We start from the raw sequence: 24482 nt of genomic DNA, 5'->3' as shown, positions 1-24482 counted from the left end.
AAGGAAGGTGGCAATGAAATATTTCGCCATTACTTTTGCAAACATTCCACCGTACGGGAGTAAATTAAGAATGCGGATGTAATAATTTATCATACTTACTGACATTGTCTATTGTTGAAATTTTGCAGTCAGGTGACAATACAATATTCAACCATTACTTTTGCAAACATCTCCCCGTACGGGGGTAAATTAGGGTACGGATGTAAAAGATCTTTTTAAATATAAATTAAATTCATGGAATGTATGATAATAATTTGATTAAATTATGACTAAAAAGTAAACAGCAAGTTTTTAAATTTCTTTAATATTAATTTAAAGAATCAAAAAAAATAAATTTTCTTATTATACATACATCATGTTCTAATATTTTATTGTAATATTATATATTCTTTTACTTATTTAGGGAATTAAGTTATTAATTATTGCTAGGAACATTGTTCACTTTGTAAAGACAACACTTTTAATAGAGAAAAATCACTCGGTCATTATTATTCAAGTTGTTTCAAGAAACGTTTAACAATCTTTCTCTGTATGACATTGAAGTAGTAATATTGAAAAAGTTTTGAATTATTATCGTTTTCAATTACATAATTGTTCACAAATAGAATTTTTTGTTTTAAAGAGAGATATCTGAACGTGAAATAATTAACTTGTATGTTATAATAAACAAAATATGAGATAATTTAAAAATAATTCTAAGAACGTAAGAAAAAAATCATTTACAACTCCAAATAAAATTATAATGCTAAATGTTTACTAAACCCTCATGGATTGATACAAAGAAAGTACGATTTAAATAATAAAAAAGGTTTCTTCTTCTTCTGAATGTTAAAGGAAAAGAAAGTAAAATATTACAAACGAAAAAAATTTTTAAGTAGATAATTGTAATATCATTAATGGAATTGTTTTATTGCTAGTAAACTACTATTAGCAAATCGTGCTGGTCTAGTGGTTAACTCGTCTGAGCAAATCAGCTGATTTCGAAGTCGAGAGTTCTAAGGTACAAATCCTAGTACCTTGTTTTTAACCTAGTTTTTTTTTTTTTTTTTTTTTTTTTCACTCTACTCCCCTGGGCCGGTCCGACTGGTTGGTATTGCGCCACCCAGGGGAGTGTCTGGTAAACTCTAACGAGCCTCTCCGCCAACCGGCTGAACGTCCGGCATGGCAGGTCGGCTCGCCGGTGTCAGCTCTTTTGAGTGATTTTCTGTTTGCCCATTTGGAAACCACGACATACCTCAAATAGCCGTAACGTGGCACCGGGTCTTTTCTTACTCTTCTTCTTCATCTAAACCCTTGGAGTCCTCAGTGGATCATTGAGAACGACACACCTCAGCGTGCCGTCTCTCACCACTGAGGCTGTCCACCCTACCCTATTCTACACTAGTAACCTAGTCGCCTTTCATCTATATCCTTCTCTGTAAATACTGCTGCTATAAATTCCGTAACCTTCTTCCAGTTTATTTCGCTCCTCAACATGTGCTCTAGGACCTCTGCTGGGCTCATACCTATTATGCCACAGTTCCTCCTTTTAATTGCCCACCTCTCGCAGCAGAAAAATGTGTGTTCTGCATTGTCAATTCTCTCACAGTACATACATTCTGGACCTGGCCTTCTTCCAACACGGTGGAAGTACTCATTGAAATTGCCATGACCTGTAAAAAACTGCGTGATATGATAATTTAACTCACCATGTTCCCTGTCTAACCATAGTGTAAGATCTGGAATCAGCTCTAGTAAACTACTATTAGCAAACCGTGCTGGTCTAGTGGTTAACTCGTCTCAGCAAATCAGCTGATTTCGAAGTCGAGAGTTCTAAGGTACAAATCCTAGTAGAGGCAGTTTTATACGGCTTAGAATACTAGAACGTGGATACCGGTGTTCTTTGGTGGTTACGTTTCAATTAACTACAAATCTCAGAAATTGTCAACCTGAGACTGTACAAGACTACACTTCACTTTCACTCATACATATCATTCTCTGAAGTAATATCTGACGGTGGTTCCGGAAGCTAAACAGAGACAAAAAAATACTACTACAATAAAACCTCTACAGAACGGAACCTCTAAAAAACGGAACTCCTCAAAATGTACGGTTTCTCAAGTCCCGATATATTTTTATAGAAATTAGTCTCTTCAAGATCTGAAAACTACGTACGCAATACGAAAACGGAAAGGAAACATAGATTTTACTTTTAATTTCGTCCCATAAGACGGAAAGGGAATTTTAAAAAAATTGTGCATTCCCACGATTTATAAATTATAAATCTAGTAGATTATTATTAAAATACAGTACTATAACTGTTGTTTATCTAATTATACGCCGTCACATTCTTGGCTCCAAATTTGGCTCAACTCAAAACAAGGATGGACACAGAAAAAAAATTAAAAGTTTCGGAAAAGCATTGGGTATGGTCGCACCACTGGAAGAATTCGCGATTCGTATAAACAGCGATGATTTGTGACAGAATATGTTAATCGCTAGAAATATTATTGAAAACGAAAGTTCCAAGAGTAAATTATCGAAACAGAACACTGTACTTGATCATGTTAGAAAATTATTTTATTTTAGAATTAGTGTTCGATCATGTTTTGTTTTAGGATAAGTGAATTTTTTTCTATTTACTTGTATTATTGAAGTCTATACTTGAAGTGAAGTGTATAATTATTGAAAACAAAAGTCCAAGGTAATGATTGAAACAAAAATGTACTTAATTATTTTATAAAATGATTTCGTTTAGAGAATTAGTGTTAGATCATGTTGTGTTTTAGGCTAAGTATGTCTTCCAATTAAATTAACTTTTAAATGAAGAATTTCTAACATTTTTTTGAAAATTGGTGGTTAATGTTCTCTATAAAAAGTAGAATTTCCGGATTATTCTGAACATTTATCCTTGTCTAACTTCATTTTATATTTGTATAATTCATAGCACATGACCTCACGATAAATTAGCTCGATTTTTAAAAACTCCGCAAGACGGAAACCTCTTCAAAACGTAATTCTTACTCGGTCCCGTCGGATTACTGGGGAGGTTTTACTGTATTAATAAAACTATTTTTTTTCGATTTTTTATTACATTATGATATTTTTCAAAAAAATTCTTATAATGAAAACAATAAATTTATTAAGATCTATATATTAATAGATATGATATAGATATATGTTATAAAACATAATTATTTATATTGTTATCTTTTCAATATTTAATTACCTTTTTATAGAGAAAGGTTTCGTAGAGAGCAACTCCCCAACGGCAAACATAATTAGGTTGTTAAGATTCACGGATGACGATCATTTGGCAAATATAAAAAAAAATTATTTACAAGCATTAATGTATAAACTACTAATTACATTTCAAAATCAGTAACAGTAATCAAAGTGATGATATTGAGAAATTTAAAATACAGAATTTTTTCTATTTAAGATTAAGATTAAAAAGAATGGATGAAATAATGAGCACATAAAAAAAGACTAGCACAAAGAAATTACAGAAATAGTTAGTAGTCATTTATATTCAACATTAACTGTTTTTTTATTTTAATACACTTTGAATGATAGTTTATAAATATATCAAAAAAGTGATAGTCCAACCATGATTTTCTTCGTAACCTCTTAATAGGTAGCATGAATATCTTTTTACATCGTATTCATAATTTATAAAAACGAGATGAATCAATCTTTTTCCAAAATAGATGGGTAACATTTCCTTCCTTCTTTCTTCTTATAATGTATATTATATATAGTTTATAAATAGGTCATTTTGTAAATTTTTTTCAGACTATGAAATTGGCCGATATCAGTTAATAATAACCGAAGCAATTCGTTTTATCCTTCATCATAATATCTTCAAAACTAACAAAAAATTGAGATGGGGGCCCACCACCCCACCTCACTTAATCCCACCCCACCATTATTGTTATGGTTCAACCATGTTTACTCTTATTATTTTTTGAAGTTATCTAACTTTTATATAAATACCTTTTATTATTATTCCTTATTCTATTTCTTTGTTGTTATTTTTAATGTTTCTTGTTTTTCTTGAGTTTATTTAATTTCGATTAGGATTTCTTTTTGTTGATGGTATTCCCCTTTACTTCAAAATGCAGTGGTTTTTTGGTGTTATTTCAATTCTCTAGTTATCCGTGAACTACAACTTGTGGAATTCTTTTTTTTCTTCTATATATTTCTTTTGATGTAGCTTGTATATAATATCAATCGAGCAGCAGAGATGCAATACGTGTAATTCTATCAGAAATTCCAATAGAACTGAATTAAAAATTAAATAACAGTTGCTTAGAAACTGTCTAAACAATGCATAAATATAAATTATCTATATAAATAAAAATTTAAATGTTCGTTTGTTCACACACACACACACACACACACACACACACACACACACACACACACACACACACACACACACACACACACACACACACACACACACACACACACACACACACACACACACACACACACACACACACACACACACACACACACTTACTTTGTGTGTGATATGAGAAATTGAATAAAATATATTCCAGAAATGTATTTTAAGTAATTTTATATAAATATGAAGTAGTCAATAGATTGGGATCGATAAACATACTATTTTATGTTTGGCGTTAAACAACTTATCAATAACTCATCAACTGACAAATTTTAATAATTATCAACTGGCCTCCAAGATAATCTAACTTAACACCCCTCTGGACTACTCTGGATTGTGGGCCACTTGAATTCATCAATGTATCAGCTTAAGTGTAACACACGTGAAGTGTTAAGATTCTAAATGCGGTGTAACTAACAAAAAACAAACCAAAATACGGAAAGCTACAAAAAATATTGTTTTCTTCGGATAGAGTGCAAAAAAGGCAAAAAAAAAAGCAATTCACATTCACATAAACAAGTCAGAGAAGGGTTCGTTAGCGAGTTTCGGCTCACGAAACATTTAGCTCATTCTGTGAACTTAAACTGTATTAAAATTCTAGGAGTATAAATCGAGGGGTAATTTACGTGCTCTCTTACGGGTTATTTCTAAAAAAAAATGAATGCAAGTGGTCCCAGACCACTATTTCACTTAGGTTTTAAGAAAAAAAGGAATAAACCAAGAAAACATTTTCTCGGAAAATATACTTTTAAGGTTTGAAATAAAATAAATTTGTTAATTTCCAAATAAACAAGAATTTTTAATTAACTAATAGAGAAATTAGATTTGAGATAATCTAAATAAATTTTCACTTTTGAAATGTGGTGCTATTGGAGAATGTTAAAAATCAGATGGGTGGATAAAGTGACAAATGAAGAGGTATTGCGGCAAATAGATGAAGAAAGAAGCATTTGGAAAAATATAGTTAAAAGAAGAGACAGACTTATAGGCCACATAATAAGGCATCCTGGAATAGTCGTTTTCATATTGGAAGGACAGGTAGTAGAAAATATTGTGTAGGCAGGCCACGTTTGGTATATGTAAAACAAATTGTTAAGAGATGTAGGATGTAGAGGATATACTGAAATGAAACGACTAGCACTAGATAGAGAATCGTGGAGAGCTGCATCAAACCAGTCAAATGTCTGAAGACAAACAAAAAAAAAAATTTATTCTATAAACTATAAACCTTTTCTTGTTTTTACACTTTATTTTTTATTTTTTGTCTAAACATACATGTGTTGAATACTACATTTGTGTTCCTGTAATCATATTATCATCTAGTATCCTGCCTGGCGGAAGGTTTCTTACTCCACCAATAACTCCTTCAATTCCAATCCCAAGCCATCCTCTTCCTGCCTTGTAGTTTCCAATTTTTACCTCATTTATTTGCATCATTCTTCTTCCTTGATTCCTTACTCCTTCAAAACCTACCCTTCCAGTACAGTTATCAACATTCCATTTCCTCTAATCGCATGACCTAACTGGTTGCATTTTCTTTTATGTACTTCCCGCATAAAATGTTCTTTCTTCTTAAATCCTGTAAATTTTTTCCTCATTCCTCACTTTATCCGGCCATCTTACTTTCTCTTTCCTTTTCCAAACCCATATCTCAAAAGTCTCAATTAAATTCCCTCCCTCATCATCAATGCTTCACATCCTTAAAACATGATACTCCATACATGACATTCGACTAACCTATTCCTAAATTCTAAGTTCAAACGTTTAAAACACAATAAGCCCTCTCTTTCTAAAGAGTTCCGTTGCCATCATTATCCTATTTTTTATTTCCATTGTGCTCTTCAGTTTTCTGTAACCATTCTTCCCAAATACTTGTAATTTTTTACTTTTTCTATTGTTCCTTCACTTTTCCTTACCACTAAATCTTCTTCGTTGTTATTTCATTACTTTAGTCGTTTCTATACTTATTTTCTATTTCATATTCTTTCATTTTTTTTCTCTAGGGCAGGTAATAATGTTCGAAGTGCGTCTGTGCCGTCAGCTAGAATTACCATAATATCGTCAGCAAATTTTATGCTTCTTTCTTTCTTAGGTCTTATATGTCAGGAACATATTCCTTATCATATCTTCAATTTAAATTGTTGAGTAATGTCAGTGAGAAGCAACATCCTTGCCTAACACCTCGATTTAGATTCACCCAGTCAATTGTATTCTTAATTTACTTTCATGCTGCTGTTGGACTCATACGTAATCCTTTAATTAACCTTCTCTCTTTCTCTTCTACTATCTTTCTTTAAGAATTTCCAACCAGTCTTCTTCCATTTGACTCTATCAAATGGACCTTCTCTAAACCTTAAAATTTTATATTTATAGTAGTGTTGAGTTGTGGAACTCATGTCCTATTTATATATACGTAAATAAATCGCACTTTTTATTTTTTTCAATAAAAAGAAATAATATAGTCGGTTTTTAGTAAACTATCGCAGATAAATGTTCAAGAAAAAGAAAAGTAACATAATTTTTCTAACCTAAAGATTTACTAATAATGAATAAGTAACAGTTTAATTTTGATTAATCTTATTAAAAGATCAATAAATTTACGGTTTTAAATTGTAATTAATTTTCTACATATACAAACAAGAAAAAGAAAGAGTAGTAATAAAGAATGAATTATTTTAAAATAAGAGAATAAATAACTGATTATATTAAGTGATCACAACGGAAAGAAGAAATAAATAAGACGAGAAGCTTAAAATATCCTTACTCTCTATCTATTCTTTTCTCCCTTTTATTCTTCTTTCTCTTATTTTTTCCAGTAGTTGTCCTGAAAAAGGGAAGTAATAGACATATTCGAACACGCACAGGCACGCACAAAGAGAGTGGAACCCCATTTCTTTCCAGATCAGACAGTTTTCTGAGGTTCTATCTTTCCCCCACTTGATTTATAGCTTTTTACATTTATTATTATTACTACTATCATTGCTATCTATATTATTATTATTATTATTGCTAATGCACTGCTTCTTTTATTTTAGCGGTGTGCAAACTCCATGCAATGGACCATCGATTCCCATTTCTTAACAAATTGTGCAATTCTTTCTATTCAATTCACTTTTCTACGACCATAACAGTCACAGTTATATACTAAGTTAATTGATACTTCTTAAGGATTTATAACCGTGCAATATATATTGCTTCAACCTAACATTATTAGGTTTATATAAAGATAATAGCTCTTCCACTTGCAACCACTTCATTCACCAATCCCAGTGTATAGAGCTTAATTTCCTTGAACTCACTACCGAGATTTATTTTATTCCTTGTTTCTACTTCCTTTTACAAAGTAAAGGAAGTATTTTGATCGCGAAAAATTTCGGTTTTCAGATTTCAATAGAAATATCCATTTTGACTAGTTACGGTGTGACGTCTGTACGTACATATATATGTGTGTATGTATCTTGCATAATTCAAAAACGATTAGTCGTAGAATGTTTAAATTTGGATTTAGGAGTGTTGTAATATCTAATTGTGCAACTTCTTTTTTGACTGCAATCGACTGGACAAAAAGTGTCCAAAAAGCGCAAATCTATTTTTTTTTTATTTTGATTTTTTTTATAAGTGGTACTTATTTTCACTGGTTTCAGAGTTATAGCCAAATAAAATTGTAATTAATGAAATATTTGGATCATACAAGAGAAAGCCACATCGGTTCGAATCGACTTCATCTCCTTTTTTTAATTCATTTTTTTTTAATTTAAATATATTGATTTGTTAATAATTGTTAACCTCACACTGTAAAAAAAATTACGATAAATAATAATTCAATAAAAAAAAGATATGAAAAAATATCAGAAGTTATTAATGAAATAAAGTTTTATGAAGTTTTCATTTAAAAAAAAAAACGTGTATATGTAATTTAATAGGCGTACAAGGAAGTCATGTGGTGAACACATCACATTTTTTAACAGCTGTTATAATCTAAGAAACGTTACAAGTCGAAAGAACAGAACGTTGATAATGCTTTATACTATTGTTGAATGATTATATGTAAAATAATACAATATAATAACAAATATATTTTTATGTATGTGAAGAATTCTTTTATTCTTAACAGAATTGAATGAATATTAAATTAATCAAAATGATTTTCAATTAATGAAAAAAAGTTTAAAGATTGGATGGCTTTTTAATGTTGTTATGATTGGAAACTAAGCTAAAATGTTTGTTGAATTGTAAGATTCTATAACCGCTGATGATTAAGTATGTTTCCCAACAAATTCCTAGTTATTAAACTACGTACTCACGTAAACGTTTTAAAACTTTTGTTTATAATAAACTAATTTTGTGACCATAATAATGCAAAGTGACCAGTTTTTAGAAAATATACTAGGGTCGATCAAAAGTTCTCGAACTAACACAGATGGAGCAAATATGACCTCATGACTATAATAATTGACATGTATAATCCTTTTATTAAAGATGTGAAATTTCAGACGCGTGCGTTTAGTTGCTTGTTTGTGGCGATCGAGCAAACAATCAAGTTTTGACATTTTCTGAAAATATATATAATTGAAATTGGAACTATTTTTAAGTAGTTTATTTTGAAAGGTTTAACTCCGACCAACATATAAAAAGTGTCAGATTCCACTTTGAAGGATTCTTTTTCTTCGTTTTCGATGGAAATAAAGTAAGCTACTAAATTTAAATGTGGTACTACTACATTCTTTCAAGATTATGAACGCTTAGGAAGCCCAAAAACCAATACGACCCACCTAATCTACAAAAAAATCCACAATAAAAAAAGTCCAAAAAACCACAAAAAAACTCGTAATAAATGATTGCAGATTGAAGGTCGAATCGTTTCCTGAAATTGTAAACACTTTACACGATGTTATGGGTATGATAAAGATTTCCGCTCGATGAATTGATTTCCGCCGCGTTTGTTAATTTTAAATCAAAAACACTCGGCCTTTCACCCAGAGGTCCCGGGTTCGAATCCCGGTCAGGCATGGCATTTTCACACACGCTACAAATCATTCATCTCATCCTCTGAAGTAAAAAAAAAGATCAAAAACACATTCGACTGAATAATTTTTAAGGGTGTTTAGATTTATTTAAACGCAATTCCGCTGATTTCATAATTTTGGAATGGTTATGGTTTTTAAGATTATTGTGATGAAGTCCTTATTATCTGGAATAAAGCAGAGCTATCACCTGGGGATATTAATATTCCATTACTGGATCGAATGAAGGGCGGGTGATATTCAGGCTAATCGTCCACATCTGGGAAAAAAGAAAAGTCTTTCAGCATGACGTCTCGGGTTCTTGCTGCAAACTTTCATGAGCTACGTTTCAAAACACTAACTGTTTTCATCGGATTTAGCTCCCAGTGATTATTTTTTCTCTCTAAATCTGAAGAAATGGCTAACTTGACTAAAATTCACTTCAAATGATAAGGTGAAAGCTGAGATAATTGCTTATTTTTTCAGAGTTGGACAAATCGCAATATATTACAAGGTATTAAAAATTTGGAAAGTCGTTGGTCTAAATAAGAATGGCAAGATAAGTAGGTTGAAGAATAAAATAGTCCTAAAACTTTTCAAATGGACTTCTTTAACTACAATTAATTATTTTCACAGATCAATTTATAAATTTTCTCTCTTTCGTCGGGGGTTTATTCTCTGATTTTTTTTCTGCAACTCATTATTTTTAGGTTTTCTAGACGTAATGGACATCAGAGTTGTAACTTTTTATAATATCTTTTACTTTGTTGCAATGCGGAGACCAAGGTATAATTTTTCTCTATACTTTCTCCGATTTTGCCAGGACTTGCAGAGATGGTACGCTTCTAGTTCGTTTTTAAGGGGACGGGAGTCCAAGTGCTTTTCAACCACGCGAATTTGAACCACTATTTGTTTCGGTTCCGCCTGGCAGCTGATGAGCTGTGCGTCTGCGGGTAGGTCCAGTTGAACAAATACATGATGTTCGACTGCCCAGCTCTTGTGGGGGGGGGGGGCAGAACTCAGACCACTCTGGAACTAAGAGGTCAAGGGAAAAATTGGCCACTCATAAGCGGCGAGTCAACGTAGCGTGAGCCGCATTGTCGGACCGTGTGGAAGTTCCTTGCTGTCGTTGCTTTGTTCAACCGGCATCAGTAGTTTAAGGGATATAAGATTCCTACCGCTTGCTGTAGGAAGCTGCCCTCAAGAAACGGTTGGCCATCGATCAAATATCGCTACAAGCGCTATAATATGATGGACAGACACTTGCTAGCATTCAGCGACCTAGGCGTGGCAGCAAATTGCTGTCCTTGACGAAATAAATTTTAATTAATTGACAAGTCATATATTTTAGTATGTAGACGGGGTGCGCCTACCCATTTTAGTAATATGTGACAAGTGAGCGGTGGGACACGCAAGCGAGTGGTTTTGGGCGCCACGTTTATTCCGCTCACGCAATTAGGTAAGCTCTAGGAGCTAATTAGGATATTGGTCGCTAAACCGTTTTGAGGCACAGTAGTCGTTTATGGCACGGACATTCGGTCTTATCCTTTAGAGGTGCGTGGTGGGAACCGAATGGGATGGTGGTGAGAGAAATGACAGACAAACCAATGTACTAAAAAAAAAGCCTTCATATAAATTAATGCGACTAATCATTTCTGGAATATATACCCCGGTTTACAACTTTGGTTTGCAAAAAGTGGCAAAAAATATTTATTAATTAGGAATATTTATAGGGATTTTTATATGAATGTGGAAAATTATAGCCAATATCATTTATTTCAATCAAAAATAACTCGATCTAACTAATAATTAAAAATATGATACTCCCAGATTAGTGATATGTAGCATTCCCATTAAGGAAACAATGGGGATACCTGGAATCCATTCTGATTCCTACACCTTCCCATGAATTAGTAGTGTATTTTAGAAATAGATTACGTGAGATATTTTTCTGCTTTATTTGTAAGAAAAGAAGATCACCTTCCTAAAATAAATATATGCTCCGATTAAAAATGAAACGAAATACCATTATTTGGATTTAAAAAAAAAAGGGAACAGGTAGAATTCGAATTTAAGAAGCTATAGTAGTTTTAGGCAGGAAACCGCACGATCCCAATTAAATAAGCTATTTTTGAACAAAGTGATTCTAAAATCGGTTTGGACATACGGAATCCAATTCTGGGGTACGGCAAGTATCAGGAACATAAAGACTTAAAGACTATTCAGCGTTTCCAGAAGAAATTTGCGAGATGCATTACACAGGCACCATAGTTCGTACGGAACAACGAAATTCGTACTACCATAGCACTTAGGGTTACTGTGTTTGAGAAGAAGTTGATCGATTTGCGATTTTAAGAACAAAGTAAGACTTAACAATCACGCAAATTATCTAGCTGTTAACCTCTTTGACAGTGGGAAAGAAGTAAGGCGATTATAACGAGTAAACATATTGGATCTAGGAACATAATAGGGATATTCAGGACGAGGCCTCTCTTCTTAAGTTGTGCATCATCAATCTTTATCAAATCTTTATGTTTATGATCATTTATATTTCCAATGCTATTTATGCCTATATTACTATTTTTTTTTTCTTTTACGTTCTGTTTTTATTCGTAGTATTGGGAATTATTATGATTTCTAGTTCGTTACTGGATAGAGTTCATCAATGTTTATTCTACCTTTGATTTACTGATAATATATAGAATGTATTTAATTAAGGTATTTCAAGGAAAGCTCCTTTATAATTATTATCGTGATGAGATTTACGTATTGTTTGTAATCTACGAAATCGAATGTAAATTAATTAGAAATTTAAAAAACATTTTGGATTTATATTACTTCTATAGTTTGTAATTATTTCTTAGTATGTAAATGTTATTTCTATTTTAATAAAATTATTTCCCCTTATTGTATAAAAAAACTGACTGATGAACTCAGGATTTTTTACGTATTTCTGATAAAATTTGTTACGGTTATTCAACAGATAAAAAATTCGAATATGCATAATTTAAGATACTTTCTAGAAAAAATGTTTTTTTTTTTCAAATCTCCAACGGTAGTTCTGTTTTACGGAATTTCCTTTCGAAGAACAAATAAGAATAAGCATTTGAATTACAATCAGATAATTCAATTGATTTCTAATGTATTGATTTTGATGAATTTAAAAAGGCTATAATACAAAATAATTATACAGATTAATATAACAAGTTTTAAGTAAATGTTCAATTGATTTAAGTTTACTTTTCATAAAACTGCTTGTCTTATGATGGATGTTGAATTGCTAAATAATTTAGGAGAGAAGCTCATAGTTGCTATAGCGAAATACGGCAGCTCCTTTATTAATGGATTTTGACACCTAATAATATTAATCGTATTACTAAAGATAATCCGTCACTTACCACACTGTACCCTAACTTAACCTCATAAATTGTATTTGTCAATAACATTAACGTTAACTATGTTTACTTTAACGTAACTTAAAGTTGTCGATAATAATTTACTTAAAAAAAAGCTGCCGTTATAATATATAAATATACTTATAATATTATCAGAATTATTATAATCTAACTATATTTATTTGCATACGATAAAAAAAAGACCAAATTCGATTGGAATTAATTAAATTTATGAAATTTTAACCCATGATGGAAATTTCAAAACCATGAGGTGGAAATCATATAGTAAAATACGATTTCACCGTAATTTTTTTTAATTTAAAGATTATTTTGAATTCCTAAAAAAAAAAAAAACTTAAAACTTACATTATTACGAAAATATTGTTATTTAAAATTTTTTAACTTTTTAAAATTATGGTTATGTCACTCTACGAGAAAATCATGTTTTTTTTTCAAGAGAACAGTTTAAACGGTGTGTTTTAAAGGAAGATAAGCTAACCTCATAAAAACGACAAGTTTTTCCTTTGAAACGCTGCATTAATATATTTGATCAGTGGTTTCGTCTCACATTCAATTGATCATAGATTTTATTTCTCTTGATTATATGATTATAATGAACCTAAATTAAATGATTAAGTATTACAAGAAAAAGTAATGAATAAAATCAACAATATATGAAGAAACTGCTGGATTAGATCTATTAAAACAAAATTAAATTCGAATAATATTAATTTTACAATAAATTATAAAGAAAGATTTCGGTGAAACAAACGAGACGTAGTTGGAAAAAGCACGACTTACTGTAGTACGATCCAAAATATGATTTTTAACAATTGAAATATTTGATTTTTACTATAGTTTGTTCAAGCTATTTATAACATTAATTTTGCTTTTAAAATACGGAATAGGTGTTTTATATCAGAATAATTTATAAGTTAATTTTCAAACTGTTACGATAGTAATATTGTGTCCAGGCGATGATAACACTTCGTTGTGCGCCCAAGAAAAAACCAAGTATTAACTCTTCGAAAATCTTCAATCGTATTTTTTAAAACAACGTGAAAATATGTATAAATAAAATAAAAAAAAGGAAATAAGATCAATAAAAAAATAGGATAAATATAAGTAGTTTGGAAGGATATAATCCTTCTGCCACAACTAACCTAACCTAACCCATGACGTCACCTGTATGTCTTCAGCTACGACGCCACACTAATACGTCACTGGCACTGTAACAAAAGCGAAAGATCGAAACGACCCCGCTTTATGACGGGTGGTAAATTGCAACGAATATACAATATTTTTCATCACCTGGAATTCCAGCCGATGCGACCGCATATACGTTTCCCGGCGATGACTGGAGGAACTTATGTTTGTCACGGTATTCACGATAAAAGCGAAAGATCGAAAAGAAGCGCTTTATGATGATGGGTGGTAACCAAACTGCGACGGACGTATGGTTGCAGCTACGTTGTGTGCTCGTATTTAGCGAAAGATCGGATCGGTACGTTTTGCGGTGTGTGAGTGCAATCAAAATATAGGGCTAAACGTTTTAAAATCTGTATAACCAAGATCCGGTCGATCAAGAGTGTACGCGATGCGTTAGACAGTTAGGGTTTGACCTGCTGATACCTACGCCGTTTTGAATCATAGAAATCGGACGAGCGGTTACCGAGATATTACGATGGCACCACATCGCATCCCCTCCCGAATTTCCCTACGGCGCCCCTGAGATACTTGAAAATATTACCATCCGACGGGGAGCACTGGGTGCGAATGGGGTTTTGTCGAAAAGATCGAAAAATTTTCAGAGCACTAGGACCGACCATTTTCGAGATAATTGCGATTTCACCTGAAAATTCGGATCCGTTTAAAAAGTAGTAAATATGCCAGAAAATTCGGTTGCTATTGTACATAATTTGTAGTAGCAACGGTATACCCGAATATATATTTCACTTGTTTATAAAACTGTAGCGTTTATATTTTTATTGCCGTTTAATATATATATATATATATATATATATATATATATATATATATATACACGAATATTAACTTAAATGTAATTTATTTTTATCTTCCTGTTGATTGGATAGAATTAAATATAATAACAAGACATACTTCTACTTATTTAATTAAGTTCTCTAAGGATGATCAAATTCCTATCGTTTGCAATAAAATCAAATCGCCGGTTTTGCTTTAGTTATAATCGCTAAGTCTGAATTACTAGATATTTATTATACTTAATTATACTCGTATGCCATCTAAAGTATAAAATAATTTCTTGAGACTATCTCAAAAGTCAAAACGAGTTTTTAAAATACAAAAATGGGTAAACAGATCCTTATCTAACGCCTGTAAGTATGAATCATATACATCGATATTTAGAAAAGTGAACATGTTAACTTTTCTACGTGTTTATAATTATGAATGTCCTATCTTTCCTTAAAAGAAATATCACTTATTCTAAACAAAAAAATAGCAATATTCATTCACCTTTACAAAATCAGACAACGGAACTATTTTCATATAACTCAGTACAGTACTTCGTCTTACGAGAAAAGGCATTATTATGCTATTATTGTTGTAAATAAATTTCCAAAGTGTCTGAAAAGTTTTCCCCTAAATTTATTTGAAATACAATTAACATCTGTTTTAGGGGAAAAAAATACTATTCTGTTGATGTATTTTTAACATCAGGCTTATAATATATATATATATATATATCCGTATATATACACTCCGTATATATATATATATATATCCGTATATATACACTCCGTATATATATATATATACGGAGTGATCTGGGACGTACTCCCCAAATTTCAGATACTGATTCAGGACATCAAAAATGTTCATATCGATATAAGGCCTATTTTGCATTGTTTTCCTTCTGGACGCAATTTTGTGAATTTCAAAAAAAAAATTATTTCTTAGAAACTGGTAAACCTACTTTAATTAAATTTGGCAAATCTAAGATTAGTGTCTTATTTTACAAAATAAAAAATTTTTAAAACATCATCTTCAAAAAGTTCAAAACGGCGGGCATTTTAATTTTTTAATCTGCAATATTTTTGTAATTATTTGTTTGATAAAATTTTTACTTATTTCAAAATTTATTAAGTATTTTATTTTTTTTTTAAATAAATTGTAAAAATCGGACTGACAAACAATCGAGTTACTGAAGACAACTAACTCTTTTTTTTTCCTGTTTGACCTCCGGGAATTACCGTTCAGGTATTACTTCAGATGATGATGTGTATGATTGTAAATGAAGTGTAGTCTTGTACAGTCTCAGTTCGATCATTCTTGAGATGTATGGTTGATTGAAACCCAACCACCAAAGAACGCTGGTATCCACGATCTAGTATTCAAATCCGTATAAAAGTAACTGCCTTTACTAGGGCTTGAACGCTGGGACTCTCGACTTCCAAATCAGCTGATTTGGGAAGACGCGTTCACCACTAAACCAAACCGGTGGGTTGGAGACATTTAACCAGGGAGTAAGTATGCTTGCACACCGTAATGCAAGCTGATAATTTTTTGCCTGTTTTAATTTTCCACGAAATGTAATAAAAATTGATAATAATAAATAATAATAGTAAATTAATAAAAACATGGTGCTACATCAGCTACATTTATAACGATCAATTAAAAATAAAAAAACTCTAAAAAAATTGTTCTTTTTGCTTTGTACCTTAAAGAGAAATTTGAAAAAATTTTAACAAGAAAAAAATTAAAATAAATTTTAAATATCTGTCAAAAAACCTTTTTATTCCAATGATCCCAAATTCAAAAGTTTATTTTTGTCCGACGTTTGTACGCGTCCATGGATATATGTACGTTGGTCTTGGTATGTTAGTATGTCTGTCAGAACTCTGGACCCCGTTACTGATTTTCTTGAAACTTAGTAGACAGGTACTAAAATCAAGGGGGAAAAAGGGTATTATATTTTTGAAAATACTGAAAAAGGGATGAGGGTGTTTTGGTCGAAATAAAATTTTAAATCTTACTGGTGCACTTTAGCAAGTGCCCCAAAGTTTTTCTTACAAAGAAAGAAGTTTTTTATCTAGATCACAGATTCGCTAAAGGTTTTTTTAATATTCACCCTCATCGCCAAAAATTACTTTTAAAATTTCATTTATTTCCAGTATATTGCTTCATCAAATGAATTAACGGGTGCCCATTGCATCTATATTTTTTACATCAATACGCCTTCAAATCTTTAAAAGAATATTCTGCCCTTCCCACTCAAATAGTCTGTAACAAAACAGAATATTTTTTTTTAATTTAAAAAAAAATTTTAATATTCCTTTTAATTTAAATCCATTTCCCAATTTCAACACTCCATTTAAAATGTATAAATGTTATTTTTTTGATAGCTCTTACTCTGCTGCAGTATTTCTTGAAAAAAATAAGCCAAAACTTTTCACTCATTTGTTTATTTAGTGTTATTGTATCTTTTTATTTTTTAACAGTTTTAAAAAGTTTTTTTTTTTTTTTAATTTATCACCACTTAGTAATTATTTTCTTATTAATTTTAATTTTACCGGAATGCTTCCACTTGAGTATGGGAGCCTCCAAAGTGAAAAAAATATTAGAAAATTTCAAATCTTCAATTCTCAAAACTTATTCTGTTAAACAATAGTCACAAAAAAACTTAATACCCATCCCAATACAAACCCACCCGACACTCCCCAGACCACTACCAGTTAGAATTTTCTTTACATAAAAAATAAATAAAAAAACAAAAAGCCATCTTTTTAAGTAAATATTTTCCAAGATTTCAAAATGAATGAATTTACATTAAAATCAAATAAATAAAACTATACAGTAAACAGAAATGAAACTGTAAATAAATGATTGTCAAAAATAAAAAAATTATACGAAAACAATTTTAATAAGGTTAAACAAGTATTTCATTAAAGAATAAATTTATACAAAGTGACATTATTGTAGGCTAAATTGGTTTTATCTAACATCCACAATTGGGAAAGCAGCTTGATGGAGTTTATTGTACCTGAGGTGGTCCTTAATAGGTAGTTATAGATATCGTGGTATGCATCAAAATATGTAAACTTGTCTCCCAAAATATGAACAATTAAATTTCTGCTTCATTACTGATAAAGTAGTATTCCGAAGTATTCAATTTCTGTTAATACGTGTTTTAAAACTAACTTTTCTAATAAATAAATTTTGTTAACAAGTTCCAAAGAAATATTAGGTTACAGCCGATTTCCCACATTTTTAAAAATGTTTAGCCTCTCAGACCGCCTTTAGGTATTGCTTTAGAGGATGAGATGAAATAACAATTTTTTATCGTGTGAAAATGCCATTTCCGACCGGGATTCTAACCCGGACCTCCAGATGGAAGGCCGAGACGCTACCACTCACGCCACGGCGGCCGGCAGCTGATTTCCCTAGACTTCTAATTTATAATGTACTAAATACTCCTTCAGTATCAACTTTTATTTTAGTTTGCCCTACGCATCCAAATCGTAATCCGTAAATTTTAAACATAATCTTTATAAATCATTTAGTTAACCTATATCTTTATCGTTTCCTCGGATAGAGAATGTACCCTGAGTACCGTTGTATTATTTTTAGACGTTCAAAACGCATAGCGATAGAATCATTGTAATAAGGATAAAATCAAAACCTAAACCGACAACGATTGTTAACGTTTATATGCCTACAAGCGCCCATGATGATGATGATGATGAGGTAGAGTGTGTATACGAAGAGATTGATGAAGCAATTAAACACGTAAAAGGAGATGAAAATTTAATAATAGTTGGAGATTGGAATGCAAGCATTGGGAAAGGCAAGGAAGGAAATATAGTGGGTGAATACGGGCTGGGCAAAAGGAATGAAAGAGGTGACCGACTTATAGAGTTTTGCACGAAGTATAATTTAGTAATTGCCAACACCCAACTTAAAAATCATAATAGAATTTCTATTAATAAGAAAGACAGTATTTCTGTTGCCCACAAAACGAAATTTCTGGGTGTTTTATTAGATGACAACTTTTTGTGAATGATCAAATTTATTTCATTTGAAACAAAATCAAGCGGTACTCTTTTGTAATCAATCGTCTTTAATAAAACCCTAAGTTTATCAACATTATTCAATATTTATTATGCCTACATTCATATTCTCATAAAAAAAAGTACAATGTCATCTACTGGGACTAACTCAAAAAGTTTGAATTAGTTTTTAAGACACAAAAATGAGCTGTGAAGATCATTCATTACTTGGCGCCCATTAGAATAAATCGTGTAAACTTTTATTTAGAAAATTAAATGTTAACTTATACTTGTTTAGTCACTTATATAAAATAAAAAATAAAAATAGTATTCATCCACCTTTATTAAACCAGACAATTTAACTGTTTAACTCGACACAATATTTTGGGTTACGAAAAAGAGCCATTATTTTACAGGCCATATTATGGCAATGTTACTAATTTTAATACATTGCCGAATTATTTGATTAATCCTCTTTCCAATTTTGTTTAAAAAATACAATCAGTAGATTCTCTTTTACGATAACAATATTATTTTGTAGATGAATATTTAATGAATACTAGAATGGAAACTTTAGATGAATTTTGTAGATGAATACTAATTACAGTAGGGGGCATGAAATCTGAAGCTTGTCGATTCAAGCAGCTAATATGCTGTATATTAACGATTCACAAACATTTCTCGTATCGGTGTTTACAAAACGGAAAACTAAATATGTTTAAAATTCAATCTCGATCATTTTACAATTTACATTAAAAGTAAATCTTATTTAACAAAGAAATGTTTATCCCAAATCGATGTTAAGAATAATTTAAAAATTTATTTTATAATGTTAATTACAATTAAAATAAAATTATCCTGAATTATTTCACTTGCAATTATTGTTTGAAAATGTTATATTCTAAATCTAAATTATGATAATTTATGACCCAGCGATTAAAAATTACAAATTACGCATATGTTGACAAAACTGATATATGTAGTCAACACTTCTTTTTAAATGAAACTATTTTGTAAGTATCAGTTATTGTAATAATTGAATCATTCTAATTAGCTGACTAAGAAACATTAAATACACAACATCTACAGTAAGCATCATACATATAATAAAAACAAGTATTATATTTATAGATTACATTAAAGTTGAAAGCTTTGCGTAATAGTATTACTGAGTCATCTATGTTCATCTATTGACTGTAGCGGCCGCCGTATTGCTGTGCAGAAGGCCGACGGCGGCTTACCGCGCTTTTAACTATCCTGATCAAGGACTGACAAAGGACTGTATACATATAAGTACGTTGCTATACGAGATGTTTTCGTAAAGGAATGACTAACTGTTCCAACAGTCGTATCAATCTATCTCTCTCGCACGCAATAAGCTATAAGCCGCCTGTTATACCGGTGCCGCGGTTTGCTTTTCTTAATTTTTTAGTAACATGTATATAGTGTAGTTAAATTTTTATTTGATCTGTAACTGCAAGCAGGATCAATGAATTTAAATCCGCTAAAACTCATAAAAAATTAAGTCGGCAAGCTTGGGAGTTAATAAATGATGTGTACGAATTCGTGAAAAACGAAGCAAGTAAATTTGGAGTCGTGAAATGACGACAAGCATATTATTCCATTTCAAAATTATGAAGAAAGAACAGCAGCTGCATGTAAAATAACACAATCGAAAGTTCAAAGATTAAGCAAACAGAAAAAAGAGTTATTAAAAAGATTACAAGAAAACTTTTTGAAAAAGAAAAATCTTTTTCGGAATTCCACCCCCCAAAAAAACACTTAATTTTTTAACCGATGGGCCAAATATCGATGTATTTTTAATATCCAGTAAGAATTAGGTGGGAAATTGCATGTTTCAAAATAACAGGAACTTAACCTACGCTCGCTTTGATCGCAAACCTCGATTAACTAACAGAAATATTTTGATTATTTAAATTATAAATAATTGCAATAATTACTGAATTTATTGCAAATTTATTAATTTTTTCCTATTTAGCCTCATGGAATTACCGTTCAGGTATTACTTCAGAGTATGAATGAAGATGATATGTATGAGTGTAGTCTTGTACAATCTCAGTTCGACCATTCCTGAGATGTGTGATTAATTGAAACCCAGCCACCAAACAACACCGATATCCACGATCTAGTATTCAAATCCGTTTGAATGCGTTCAAGTCCTAGTAAAGGCAACCCACCGGGTTGGTCTAGTGGTGAACGCGTCTTCCCAAATCAGCTGATTTGGAAGCCAAGAGTTCCAGCGTTCAAGTCCTAGTAAAGCCAGTTATTTTTACATGGATTTGAATGCTAGATCGTGGATACCGGTGTTCTTTGGTGGTTGGGTTTCAATTAACCACACATCTCAGGATTGGTCAAACTGAGAATGTGCAAGACTACACTCATACATATCATCCTCATTCATCCTCTGAAGTATTATCTAAACGGTAGTTACCGGAGGCTAAACAGGAAAAAGAAAGAAATGTAGATTGATTCGAAAGTCCTAGTAAAGGCAGGAATGCTGGAACTCTCGACTTCCAAATCAGCTGATATGGGAAGACGAGTTAACCTCTAGACCAACCCACTTAACCTACGCTCGCTTCGTTTGCTATGAAAACTTATTACCTTAAAAAAAACTGATGTGGACACCACATGACTTCCTTGTACGCCTATTAAATTAAATATACACATTTCTTTTTAAATGTGAAGTATGTAAAATTTTATTTCATTAATAACTTCTGATATTTTTTCTTTTTTTTTATTGTTATTGAATTATTTATATTAATTTTTTTTACAATGAGAGATTAATAATTATTAATAAATCAATAATTTAAATTAAAAAAAAAAAAAGTTAAAAGGAGATGAAGTCGCATTCGAACAGATGTGTCTTCCCCTTCTAAGATCCAAATATTTCATTAATTAAAATTTCATTTGGGTATAACTCAACCAATGAAATTTCATTTGGGGAACCAGTGAAGTACGACTTATGATATGTTGTTAAGAAGCTATCAATGAAGGCTTATTACTGCATTTAAAAAAAACTAAAATTCAAATTTTTGGATTTTGGCCATTTTGGACACTTTTGGTTCATTCGATTGTAATAAAAAGGGAAGGTGCACAACTAGATGATACAACAGTCCTAAATCCAAAATTTCAACATCGTACGACTAATCGTTTTTGAGTTATGTGAGATACACAAGGACATACATACGAACGTACAGACGTCACGCCAAAACTAGTCAAAGCAGATTCAGGGATGGTCAAAATGGATATTTCCGTTGAAATCTGAAAACAAAAATTTTTGTTGATCACAATACTTCCTATACTTCGTAGAAGGAAGTAAAAAAAAAATCACGTAATCTAGTTCACCGTGTCCACAAACATATGCTCAAAATAATGTTCAATATCGGCTTTTGAACTGTGAATTATTTTATACTAATTGTTTATGTATTTAATATATTTACTATAATTATTCCATTTGTTTGTATTAAAATAATTAATATTGATTTCAATCATACCTATTTTTCTATTTATAATATTTTTTTTTATATTTATAATTTATCGACGTGATCTACATAATGCATTTTTATGTACCAATCAAATATATGAAATCTATATTTGTACCGAATAAATCTATTAAACAGGTGACCAAGTCGAGTTGGTGAATCTGGGATGGAGGTATAATGGTCTCGATATCTTCAAACCAAATATACACTTTCTATTGGTATTTCCTAAAACAAGAGTTATTTGTATAATAATACTCTTTTAATTTTTCTAAAATTTCGGCAAAGATACTTGTTTTATTGTGTGTTTTGTAAGTTCTTCCGAATACTACTTATTATTCAATTAATATTGTTTTTTTTTTGTTTCTATTTTTTATTTATTAATTTTTTAAATTATTTACAAGGTTTTATGTTTTACAAAGAATGAAGTTTAAATAATACTATTGTACAACCACTTTATTTGATATTTCTTTTTATATATATTTAATTAATGTTTTCTAAATGTATTCCAATAATAAAACGAATAATAATTCGTTTTATTAATATACTGATCAATAACAATTAAAGCCTGAAAATCATTCTCCTCCAATGTTCCCCTCGTTTTTGACGTATAAATTCAATTATCTCCTCCCCCCCCCCCAACACCAAGAGACCTTCCCTGGGATAACATGGCTGTATCCTAAAAAATTGTAAGGAATCGGTCGGTTAGTTCTCTGATACTACCTCATACCTCCTCATGATTATTTCGAAAATTATAATGTTTGAAACTTTTCCGCCACTCGGTGCGTTTTGTTTCCATTAAATCTAATTTCTTAAATTCTTTAGCATGTTCAGCTGACGTTATTTACATAGGTTTTCTCATTATTAAATTTTCTACAAACTTTGTTTATTGGGAATTTAAGAAGTCAAACCTGAAATATTTTATTTCTCAACACGATCTTTTTTATAATATTTTTCTTAGAAATTTCTTGATACGCGTATGCATTACTGGGACCAGTTTTATTCAATTTTTCAATTCAAAAACCATATGAAATCACATCACTTAAATTCACCCCCAATTTCAGTTCCAGGAGATTCAATATAGCTACATTTTAGCCTGCAGCTGAAAACAGGGCGATATTTTTCGCAGCCTATAACTCGAAAAGTAAGTGTTTCCGATTTATGTTTATGTAATCTTTTTTTTATTTTTACTTTTAAAATTCTTTCTATTTTACCGTGAAGTCACTCCGTATATGCCTTTTCTGTAGTGTCTACAGGTAATGGGTATTTAACAATAGATGGCCTTCTTCTAGATGTAAATTTCAGGAAAGAATTTTTGTAAACTTTTTAGTATAATCTATTTTTTTCATGTTATTTGCTTTTCATCGTTATTTCTACATCCTTTTTCATGAATTTTGTTAATTATATCCCACATTACGAAGTAAGAAGCACTTCAAAATTAGAATATTCGTATTAAAAGCAAACTTTTCATATAGTAATCTACCAGAATCGAACCAAATTAAAATTCATGAAAATGTGTTTTTAATAACGCTGTATTTTGTAACAGGAGAAATAAAAAAAAATATAAAACTACGAAGATTTTCTTTCTTATGCTAAACACGTATTCAAAGCTTAGAAGGGGACTATTAAGAGTTTTTTCTTTGCTAAAATTTGATGAGTAACATAATAAATTTGTGGAACGTAATTTCGCGTAACTTGTGGGTGTTGTCTGTATACTTAACAACGTGTTTTATATGACAAATATAAACATCTTTTTATGACTAAAGAGGAAATTTACTTGTACTGGACTAGAAAGAGTAATAAATTTGTTGTAAAGTATAAACTACAAGCCAAAAGCCAAAATAGCTTTAAGTTACCGGGCAATAAAGTTTTATAATATTGTAATTTCAACTTTATTTTGGTTAAAATTTAATTTTAACAAATAAAGATAAAGATCCTTTCAAAGAATGCCTTCTACTAATTTGAAAAGTTTTCATTGTTAAAATATTATTCTAGATAATTTTATTTTGCATGGCCTGCTGATATATATAACATAAACATATAAATTATAATTCCGCTTACCAACCAATGTAATTAATTATGTTCTAGTAGTGCTTTCGGAAGTTATTTTTTTCATCTTCAGGAACTGATAAACTTGTATATAATTATTCACTTCACATATT

This window comes from Lycorma delicatula, chromosome 6 (genome assembly GCF_047948215.1).
Source record: "Lycorma delicatula isolate Av1 chromosome 6, ASM4794821v1, whole genome shotgun sequence".
NCBI classification, from domain to species: domain Eukaryota; kingdom Metazoa; phylum Arthropoda; class Insecta; order Hemiptera; family Fulgoridae; genus Lycorma; species Lycorma delicatula.
The sequence above is the reverse complement of the archived record's forward strand: the minus strand, read 5'-3'. Positions refer to the sequence as shown.